The following is an 11,686-nucleotide window of genomic DNA, read 5'->3' on the forward strand; positions in this document are numbered from 1 at the left end:
CAGTCTCCCCTGGAGGCGTGGGTTCGAATCCCACTTCTGACAACAGCGGGTGCTCCTTTTTGCCCCGTTTGAAACGGGTCAAGGATGGCGCCCTCCCTGGTCCTTTCAGCACGTGAGCCAAAAAAAGGGTCTCAAAGACCAACCGCGCCACCGGTGCACCTGAGGCGGGGTAGTCGTGGCCGAGTGGTTAAGGCGATGGACTAGAAATCCATTGGGGTCTCCCCGCCCAGGTTCGAATCCTGCCGACTACGATGCTGAAGAGCAGCACCGACCCCTCTCTGCCTTGCAGGCCCCCCTTCTTGAGCTGTGCTTCTGTCACAGACCCTTTTGCAATCTAACCCTAACCCTAACCCTAACTTAAAAACTTAGCCCCAAAACCCAACCCTAACCTAACCTCAGACCCAACCCCAAAAACCCAACAAGGCCATTAAACTTAATCTCTTACCCAAATTTTAGACCCAATCCCTAAACTTTATCACCTAATTCAATCTCACAATTTAATTAGGCCCTCAAACTTAACCCCGAAATTTAACTCCTAAAACTCAACCCAAAAATACAATTAGACTAATTAAACTCAACACCTAACCTTAACTTAAGACTCAAACCCCAAACTTAACCCTTAAACTCAACCCTAAAATACAATTACCCCACAATTTAACTAGGCACTCAAACCTACCCTTAAACCCAATCCCTAAACCTAACCCTTAAACTCAACCCCCAACCCTACCCCTAAATTTAACCTCAAATATGAATAACCCATAATTTAATTAGGCCTTCAAGCTTAAACCTACCCCTGAACCTAAACCCTAAACCTATCCCTTAAACTTAACCCTTAAACTCAACCCTAAAATAACCCCAACCCTAAAATATAATTATCCCACAATTTAACTAGGCACTCAAACCAACCTCTAAACCCAATCCCTAAACCTAACCATTATTCAAATGTAACCCTCAATCCTATCCCCAATAATCAATTTCACAACTTATCCTTAAATTTATTCCCCATAACTTATTCCCCCCCAAAACAAAACCCAGACTCCCTTAAAAACCTAGGTAATAGACTTCCAGACTCCATAATTAAATTTTAATCCCAATTCCAAACATTCCCCTTACTTTTAAGACGTATTCTTGTACATACAAACTTCACATCATTCAATTACACCACATCTCATCCCACTGAATTACCTTAACAAAACAGACTATAGAACGAATACTTTCGGATGCATCTTTTAAGGACACAACAATAGCCTCAACACCTGTGAGTGCCAGTGCACTTGAGGATGTCAGAGGAACCAAAGGTTTGATTCACCTGACAACCTCAATAACCTATTTTTTTAAACCTAACCAGCCAGTGCCACCAGGTTAGGCTACATGATAAGTCAACAAAATTCAAGAAATGTACAAATGATTGATACAGAAGAATTATACAGTTTGTTTCCTTTTGCAGATTATATTAAGATCAGGAGGTCAATTACACCTTTAAAAAGGAAATAAAAAAGACCAAAGCACTATGGGTACTTCATTTATTCAAAGGAGCAAATCCCATAGTGCATTATGAAGACCTAAAACTGCAGGATAATAACTGCAAATCACCAATATACTCACCTTCTATTACGGGAATTATATAGCACTTGAAAAAGCCTAACAATTGGCGAAACGTCGTGCAAATTCACCAAAAAATCAGGAGAAGAAGATCAACTTCAACCAACCCGGGTTGGAGAACAGTGGCTGGAGCACTACGGCCACCAACACATTCATACTGTTATTTTCTGCAAACTCGGATACAGAACGGACAACACACCGGATACCAGGACTTGGAAGACTTTCAACGGAATTACAAGGGTAGGAATTGGACTTATTTACTCTTGCTTTTAAACCCAAAACCGGAAAAAAGTCATCCTACCTATGTACGATATATTGATGCATTTTGTATGACTTTTCTTTTATCTGTATTACTCCTGTATATTTTTGTTTTAAAAGACTGTTTTATGCTCTGTTTTTAGGATATTTTAAGCACATCATACTGAGGTTTCTTAAAGAACAACAATAGCAGAGCCTTTGTTTTTACTAGCTGGAGCAATTTGTTAATGCTAACTACAACATTATTTTTTCCTTTTTTTTAAAACCATTAATAAATAAATTGTCATACTATATAGTATTGTATCCTATCTACAAACACTATGGACAGAACACAAATGGTTAAACATTTCTACAAAATTATACAGATTAGTCATCACCTAACAATAACAAATAGTGCTATTTATCAAGACAAATTACCAATAGCCTTCCAAAGACAAACTAAAATACTAGGACAGTACATCAAACCTGCCATCCCTACATTTGATACTTTAGAACTACTGACAGCTAACGCAATTAATTGGATGCACACAAATTTACAGATATTGCAAGTACATTATGAAAATGCATTAAACACATTACTAGAAGACATTCTACAATACAAAGGAACGAACTGGAAAGATAAACTGGACCAAGCTATGACATGGGCAAAACGAAATTATGGAAATAGATTAAAGCCAGAAATTCTACATAAAACCAAGCACCGAATTGAAATCCTCCTAACTAATCAAACACAAATCGCATCAACAAACGGATTAATAGACACACAGAATGTTAATTCACAACTAAGTAATCAGTTTGCTCCTTTAGCCACACTAGAACCCAACCTATCTACACAGAGACCCAAAACTGCTAGATTCTACAGTAATGTGGTAGTTTCGGATTCACAAGGCTTTCACTCGTCCCCTATAGAAGAAACTCCTATCCCTACAAGACTATCATATTCTAGTCCCTTGCTCCCACACAATATACCCAAACCAAGACCAACCATAATATCAACCCCAATAGAAGAAAACCCCAGCCTCCCTAGACTACCATATACTAGCCCCTTACCTCCCCGAACCATAGCCAAACCTAGACAAACCACAATACCAGCCCAGATACACCACTCTACAACAAATATGATTCCACTGGACAGCCCCATAATAGACACAAGTAATATTGACGCAGATCAGGATAATACTGATGGAACAGATTCACAATTTGAAAACAATGATAGCCTCAATACAACACCACCTCATGAAAATACACGATATACGGTTCATAGACACCCAAACACAGAGAGAAAACTAACAGATTGGCATTTAACTACAACAAAACCGATAGTAATCATCGGGGATTCCAATTTGGATACCATAGGGCAACATAATAATTCACATATACAAATCGATAGCTACCCAGGAGCCAAATTTATACATGCTGCCAGTATTCTAGAACGCACAGCCCTCAATAAGGAAGTACAACATCTAATCCTTTCATTTGGAATCAATAACAGGGACCAAAAAGTAAAAGAAACCGCAATTAAGCAATTACAGAAAATGGTTCGAACAGCAGAAATAAAATTTCCTCGGGCACAGATACATATCCCTATGATCAACTTTTCAACTCATCTGGAGGAACATACACAAAACAACATTAGAGAAATAAACTCATACATAATGAACAATTACAATAATATCACGTCAATAGACCCAACAACATATAGAACTCTCTCCGATGACATCCACTGGACTACCCAAACAGCACAAACAATCCTATACCACTGGATAAGGCATTTAAACTTATCAATACTGTGAGCACAAACATTTCAGTGAACAGGAACACTACAGAATTAATACAACAGGACACACCTAACATATTGAACTTATCCAGAATATTCAGATTAAATATGGAACAGAGGAATCTCTTAAACAAAGGGCTTTCCTTTGTCCCGACCCCCGACCTTATTTTTTCTACACAGCTTAAAGCAGACATACAAACATATCATCGTAGATTAAAATTAGCAGATTTCTTTAAGGATACACAACATTCACCTAGACCTTTTATTCCCAAATCAACTTGGGAACCAAAAAATAATCAAATACATCCACATATAAGACAACTAATAACAACAGACCAAAATTACAGCTACAATATACAATACAATCAAGATAACCGCTTGGATAACCTAACACAGGGGGAAAGGAGAGCTTTACAACAATTACAAAAAAATAAGAACATTATTATAAAACCAGCGGATAAAGGGGGCAGAATAGTAATTATGGACAAAACACAATATCTAACAGAAGCATATAGACAACTAGACAATACAGAACATTATCAACAATTAACAGAACCCATTTACTTACAAAATCAAATATACATACGGGACATATTACAGACCCTTAGACATACACAATACATCAATAACAAACAGGAACAATATTTAAGAGGGACCAATGCACCCAGACCAAGACAATTTTATCTACTTCCAAAAATTCACAAACACCCTTCCACATGGACCATTCCCTATCAAATCCCCACTGGTAGACCCATAGTATCAGATTGTAACAGCGAAACATACCACATTGCGGAATACATTGACCATTTCCTTAACCCCATCTCGCAAAAACACCCCAGTTATATAAAAGACACCTATGACTTCATCAACAAAATAAAATGCATAATAGTACCACATGATGCCTGGCTCTTCTCCATTGATGTCACAAATCTCTACACTAACATAGATACAATAACAGGTTTAAACACAGTCTCAAAATGGTTCAAACTTTATCCAGACATCAACAGACCAGACAACCAAATCCTACAATTATTACAAATTAGCCTAGAAAGAAATGACTTTGAATTCAATAACAAACACTTTTTACAAATAAAGGGCACAGCTATGGGAAAAAGGTTTGCACCAGCATATGCTAATATCTATATGGCTGACTGGGAACAGACGATACTAGAACAATGTACACTGCTACCTACCCACTACTACAGATTTTTAGATGACATTTGGGGAATCTGGCCCCATCCTTTAACAGAATTCAACACTTTTATACAGAAACTCAATCACCATCACCCTCACATTAAAGTAACGAGCACCATTCACAAGACCGAAATTAATTTTCTGGACACTTGCACTTATAAAGGTCCACAATTTTTGAGCACCAACACTTTAGACACAAAAGTTTTTTTTAAAGAAACCGATACACATACACTACTACATAGACACAGTTTCCATCCAAAGCACACCTTTAAAGGTCTTATCAAATCACAGTTATTAAGATTTCATCGCATCTGCACAGAAGACACAGAATTCAAGAAGGCCACCAATACACTATTTACAGCACTCTACAAGAGAGGGTACAGTAGAACCTTCCTCAGGAACATTAAAAAAACATTTTTGCAACCTAAAATTAAAGACAATAAAACTATTATACCTCTAATCACTACTTATTCCCAATATACAGTTCAAATCAACAACTCCATTAAACTAAACTTTCAAAAACAGCAATCCAGACACCAGATACTCCCAAATCACAAAATAATATCTGCATATCGGAAAAACAAAAGTCTACATAACCTACTAGTCCATAGTAAATGCCAAAACACCAACCGAAAACCCAAGTCTAAACCAACCTACTTCCGTCAGCTGGCCTATATCACCAATACAAGCAATAAAACTACATTCAAGTTACAGTCAGGCATCACACATAAAACAAAAAATGCAATATACCTCATTCAATGTAAAACTTGCAATTTAAAATACATCGGAGAGACTAAAAACCAGATTAGTACTAGAATAGGTCAACACATTTATAATATTAACAAACAAAAGGATAGACGCACACATTTAGTGCAACACTTCATAGAACATCACACACAACAAATGACAGTTACAGGTCTAGAAACTAATCATAATTGGAATACAATGCAACGACAAATAAGAGAGAGACACTGGATTCACAAACTAAATACAATTTACCCATTAGGACTCAATGAAAGATTTAAAACAAACACAAAAAAATCCCAGTAGTTGCCCTTAGACCTACCCACATTTAACTTCCTACACCCCAAAAAATTAAACTTCAATTTCAAGCAATTCATTCAGCTCAATCACAACCCCCAATTTTACAAGTCAAAAAATAAATAATAAGTCGAATCCCAAACTTACTCCTTAACCCTAAATACAAAACTACAACCTACCCTCTACCCCTTAATGTAGTCCCAAAATTTAATCTAAAACTTAAAAACTTAGCCCCAAAACCCAACCCTAACCTAACCTCAGACCCAACCCCAAAAACCCAACAAGGCCATCAAACTTAATCTCCAACCCAAATTTTAGACCCAATCCCTAAACTTTATCACCTAATTCAATCTCACAATTTAATTAGGCCCTCAAACTTAACCCCGAAATTTAACTCCTAAAACTCAACCCAAAAATACAATTAGACTAATTAAACTCAACACCTAACCTTAACTTAAGACTCAAACCCCAAACTTAACCCTTAAACTCAACCCTAAAATACAATTACCCCACAATTTAACTAGGCACTCAAACCTACCCCTAAACCCAACCCCTAAACCTAACCCTTAAACTCAACCCCTAACCCCAACCCTAACCCCAACCCTAACCCTAAATTTAACCCCTAAATTTAACCTCAAATATGAATAACCCATAATTTAATTAGGCCTTCAAGCTTAAACCTACCCCTGAACCTAAACCCTAAACCCAACCCCTAAACCTAACCCTTAAACTCAAGCCTAAAATAACCCCAACCCTAACCCTATCCCTAACCCTGACCCTGACCCTGACCCTGACACTGACCCTGACCCTGACCCTAACCCTAACCCTGACCCTGACCCTGACCCTGTCCCTAACCCTGACCCTGACCCTATCCCTAACCCTGACCCTTTCCCTAACCCTAACCCTGACCCTAACCCTAACCCTAACCCAACTTGTCAACTTCCTCAAACCTTCATCAACATCGCTCAGACCCTCTGAAAACATCACTCTGTATCCTAACAGCTGTTCTTTCTCCTTTTCCTAATTTCTTACTAGACAATTCAAGTTATATTTATTGACATGTATTATTACTATTTATACACATATTTTGCTCCATTATTTGAGTTAATAAATTCAGATATTTTTCAAATAAAATATATTTTTAGAAAATAAGCATTTTAATTTATTTCAATAATGATTCCCAGATACCTCAGGGAAACTATTTTTCAAAACATTTGTTCAGTCAATGATTTCACCAATGAAGAGCTGGTTGTTACAATAATAGCCATCCTCTTCTATATAGAACGGGGTAAACCATTGGCCGCGAAAGTAGATAGTAGGGTATTTTGGGCGCGGCCTATTTTGTTATGACGTAAGCCCTTAGCTCATTAATATTCCTACGTCATAATTGGGGGGCATGATTTTAGGTAGAGTTATGTCCTTAATTATTCCTACGTCATATCCGTCAGATAGTGTAAACCCATAAAACCCTGAACAACAAGGCCACCCATGAATACCCCCACCCCTCTGAAGGCAACACAATGAAACTCTCCTCTCTATTTAAGAACCCGCGCTGCTTTTCGGCAATACCACTTTAATTCTCAGCATCTGAAACATCCCGTTTCTTCAACATGTCCAGCGACATTAACATGAAACCCCGCAAGAAACATTCCCTGGCAAGGGTACTCACCAATTTGAAGATTGAACGCTCCTGGGTGTTGTTCTGGGGAACTCGACGGGGTTACCGCTTTAAAAGGGACCCCAGCTATGTTGGAGTGGAGCTTTTTGCTTTGGGAGAGCAGGAGGGTACGTTGGAACCTTTTGAGACGGTAATTGAATACTCTGATGAGGACTGGTTGAAGGTGATGCCCTGGAGAGATCTGGGGCTTGTGGATAAGACTCTAGAAGGCTTGCAAGAGGGTCCAAGAGAATGCGAAACGGAGTCTCCGACTCAGGGTTTTGAAAGGTGTGAATGGGAAAGCTTGCAGAACTACGGTAGAGTGGTGAAGAGTCTATCTCTAACTACCGTTTGCAAGGTTTTGTTTAGCAGTACCCTGATTACAAACCCTATTGAAGGGGGTGTGGAGGATCCAGAAAAACAGGTTACTGAAATTATGTTTGACGCCGTGGACTGGCCGTTCTTGAAAGAGGTCATAAACTTTATAAAGTACGGTTTTGACATCTTGACCAAATGTTCGCAACTGGATTTGGTTAGAAGGAGAATATGCTGGATTATGGATTATATATCCACCTTGAAGGACGACGACGATGATAAAACAGACGACATGTGGGGTTTTGGAGGGGGGTCTGACGGCTCAGGGGCTACTCTCTTCTAAGAGGGTGGTGTGTCGTGACGTAGTGAAGAGATAGGATAAAAGGCGCAACAATTCATTCATGGTTTAAAATGAAAGAGAATGTCTTAACCGAAAGCTGCGGACATCGACAGTCTCTACAGGCCTCATCAAACCCGGGATCTCCCCAGGTTCTATTCCCCAGATTTTGTATACACTCCGGAACCCTCTGACTGCGGCTACCCTCCAAGACCTCAGCTTTCGGTCCCTTAGGACGAAACAGCATGCTGTGCGACGGATGTCCAAATGAGTCTCGGTGATCCCCAGCCTCTGGAGCTCATGGAGGGCCTCGATTTTGCCGAACTGTCTACCGTCTGTGCGTCTCAGGCGGAGGTCGTTCCAATGGATGTAGAAACACCCCACAAACCACCAGGCGACCCAATGAGCATCGGACTGTCCCGGGGGCGTGATGAAGATGCAGGATTTATGCCCGGGGTATGTGACCAAGTAAGCAGAGTGGTTAGAAGCACCCTGGTGTATATTCTGAGTGCTCTCATCGACCGAGCTCTGAAAGAAGTCTGTCGGGGCTGTGAAGTGAATCACCCCAGTCAGTTGAGACACAGTTGTTTGTTTGAACCAGACCGCTACTATTTCCTGTTCTATTTCAACGTGTTTTACAGAAGACTGAACAAACCATGGCTGAAACCGGCGCTAATCAAGGCACTGTCTTACTCTCAGATACATGTCACCGCGGGACAAGTCCAGAAAATCATAGATGAGATTTTGCTGGAGCTGAAAAAGGAGCCGTTTATAATAGAGAAACTTGGTCAGCTGCTCAATGACCTGGATGAGCCGAGTAGAAAAACCGCTGGCAAGCTAAAAGCTTATTTCTTCCGTAAAGAAGTTAAAGCTGGGTGCGGCGACGAAGAATTCGACATCTACGCCACTGATTCAGACTCTGACCTGAACTAAGGGACTTTGAACATGGGGAATGTTCTGGACTGCTTCTGCAACTGGTTCTGTCATCAACACTCTGCAGCTAACCAGAGAGCGCTATTACACCATGTGCTTGACAGAAAAGTAGCCAACGCGAGCCTTTTCTCTACAGATTTAACCATCGATGAGGATCAACTTTCAAACCTGGAAAAGTTAATGGCTGCTGTAACAAGGACCGGGGGTACGAGCACTGGGATGAAGCGCTCAAGGGGACCAAGAATGATATTAGGCCATTTCATCAACATCTGTATGACCTTTTACTGAGCATGATTAATACACCTCTGTTTACTTTTAAAATGTAAATATTGTTGTTTTATTTACATATGTAACTGAGGTGTGTGCCTACAAGATAAATAAACAGGTATTTGTTGATATAGATCAAGTAACCAATCATCTGATTTCTTTTTGTCTGGACCGTAGAAAAAATTGTTGTGTATGTTATACTTTTCTCAAATGTCTAAAAAGGGGTATCTGCTCTCCTGAAGTTGAATAAAAAAACCTTGTATATAAACTTTGAGCATAGTTTGGGTCTGTGTTGTTATTTGACAGAATGACTCGGCAAGCTCCCCAAATGCAGGAACTATACTACAACCCAGCCAAGATTGGGGGTTTGGCGGGTAAGAAGGGTTTTCAAAGAGGACTCGCTGAGGCCGGAGTGAAGGTTAACGATGTGGTTGTTTCAGAATGGTTACGGGAACAAGACGCCTATACCTTACATAAACCTCTCAGGATTAACTTTAAAAGAAACCGCGTATATGCAACTGACATAGACTCACAATGGCAAATGAATCTAGTCGATATGTCAAATTTATCAAAACATAACAATGGTCACAAATTTATGTTGATGTGTATCGATGTGTTATCAAAATATGCCTGGGCTCGCATTCTACATAATAAAACAGGTCGGGCGGTGACAAGGGCCTTTGAGGATATATTGTCCCAGGGTCGATGTCCTAAAAAACTGCAGACTGATAAAGGAAAAGAGTTTCTCAACAGAGAATTTCAGAATCTACTGAAGAGACACAAAATACATCATTTCACCACCAGTAATGAGCTTAAGGCATCGGTAGTGGAGAGGTTTAACCGCACCATAAAGACCAAAATGTGGAGATATTTTACAGCGGTCAACACGTTCAAGTATTTTGATAAAGTTCAGGATTTTATCGATGCTTACAACCAAGGGTATCACACCAGTATTAAAATGAAGCCTATAGATGTTGATCAAAGTAATTCTTTTAAGGTCTATAAAAATTTATACGGACCATTTATTAAGAAGGGAAAAACTACTTATAAGTTCAACATCGGTGATGTGGTTCGGGTTTCAAAGCTACGGAGTACTTTTGCCAAAGGTTATGAACAAACATTTTCTGACGAATATTTTACAGTTACCGAACAGCTGGCTAGAGACCCCACCGTGTACCGGTTAAAAGACTATGACGGGGAGGATATAGAAGGAACGTTTTATGAAGCCGAGTTACAAAAAATTATTGTGGGCAAAGACAGTGTGTACAGAGTTGAAAAGATATTAGCTGAAAAAACCCAGAACCGGAAAAAATATGTGTTGGTGAAATGGCATGGATGGCCTGAAAAGTTCAATAGTTGGGTCCCGGAACAACAGGTTTGCGATATTCAATCCTTATAACAACATGACCGCAGGTGTGTTGGGGGCATTACTTTCGATATTCAAGATGGAATCAGGAGGCTTCTACGTGACTCTACCCAGTAACGCCTCTCTCGATATATATCCTAAAAATGAAATATCCGGTTACACGGTACAATTTGGAAAATCTATAGATCTAAGGGGGTCGTGGGAAGTGGGGTTGGTGGAAATACAGTATCCTTACACTTGGGCTGTTTTACAAGATAAGGACACCAACTTCACCATGATGTTAAAAAGAGTCAATGGACATTCACGATACAAGGAGGTTATTATGACAATGTGGATAAAATATTAGATGAGATGCATAAACAGTTCTCAGAAGGCACCCCCAACATCAAACTATATTACAACCCTATTAAAAACAGAGTGTATAAGGTGTCAAAACCGGGTATTAGCATTCAAACCAGCGGTCAACTGGGGCGTATATTAGGGTTCTATTCTGACACAGAGAGCAGGTTCTCAGAAGTAGTGGCCCCCTTCCCGGCTGACATCAGGGGCGGCTTTTACACTCTTTATGTGTATACGGATATCATAACCCACCAGAGGGTCAGGGATAGTTATGTCCCCCTTTTGAGAAATGTACTTATTAATGGTAAAAGCAATGACATGGTCACAATTACTTATGACAAGCCGCACTACGTACCAGTCTCAAAGACCCACTTTGACAACATCACGATCGAAGTAAAATCGGATCAGAATATCAACGTACCCTTCCACTTCGGTAAAGTTATTGTCAAACTAAATTTTCGACCCCTGAAACAGTGTGTACATTATTAAAATGGATACCTCGAGGGGTTATGTCGATCCTAGCGCCTATGTGGATTATTACAAGACGCAAGCCGGGAACGGCTTGCCCGGTTTTGTAGGAGCCCCCACAATGTATGGTGC

At 39.7% G+C, this 11,686-nt stretch overlaps 2 non-coding genes across 2 annotated transcripts in view; both read left to right on the forward strand.

Moving 5' to 3' along the window:
• trnal-cag (transfer RNA leucine (anticodon CAG)) overlaps positions 1-42 on the forward strand; it is an 83-nt gene extending 41 nt beyond the window's left edge. The window contains exon 1 of the tRNA in view: positions 1-42. This exon is cut by the window's left edge and continues 41 nt beyond it. This is a non-coding gene — a tRNA (tRNA-Leu).
• Positions 43-169: 127 nt separating this feature from the next.
• trnas-aga (transfer RNA serine (anticodon AGA)) lies at positions 170-251 on the forward strand. The gene has a single exon. It is a non-coding gene; the product is annotated as a tRNA-Ser (tRNA).
• The last annotated feature ends 11,435 nt before the right edge of the window (positions 252-11,686 follow it).

This window comes from Amia ocellicauda, chromosome 1 (genome assembly GCF_036373705.1).
Source record: "Amia ocellicauda isolate fAmiCal2 chromosome 1, fAmiCal2.hap1, whole genome shotgun sequence".
Classification (NCBI taxonomy): Eukaryota; Metazoa; Chordata; class Actinopteri; order Amiiformes; family Amiidae; genus Amia; species Amia ocellicauda.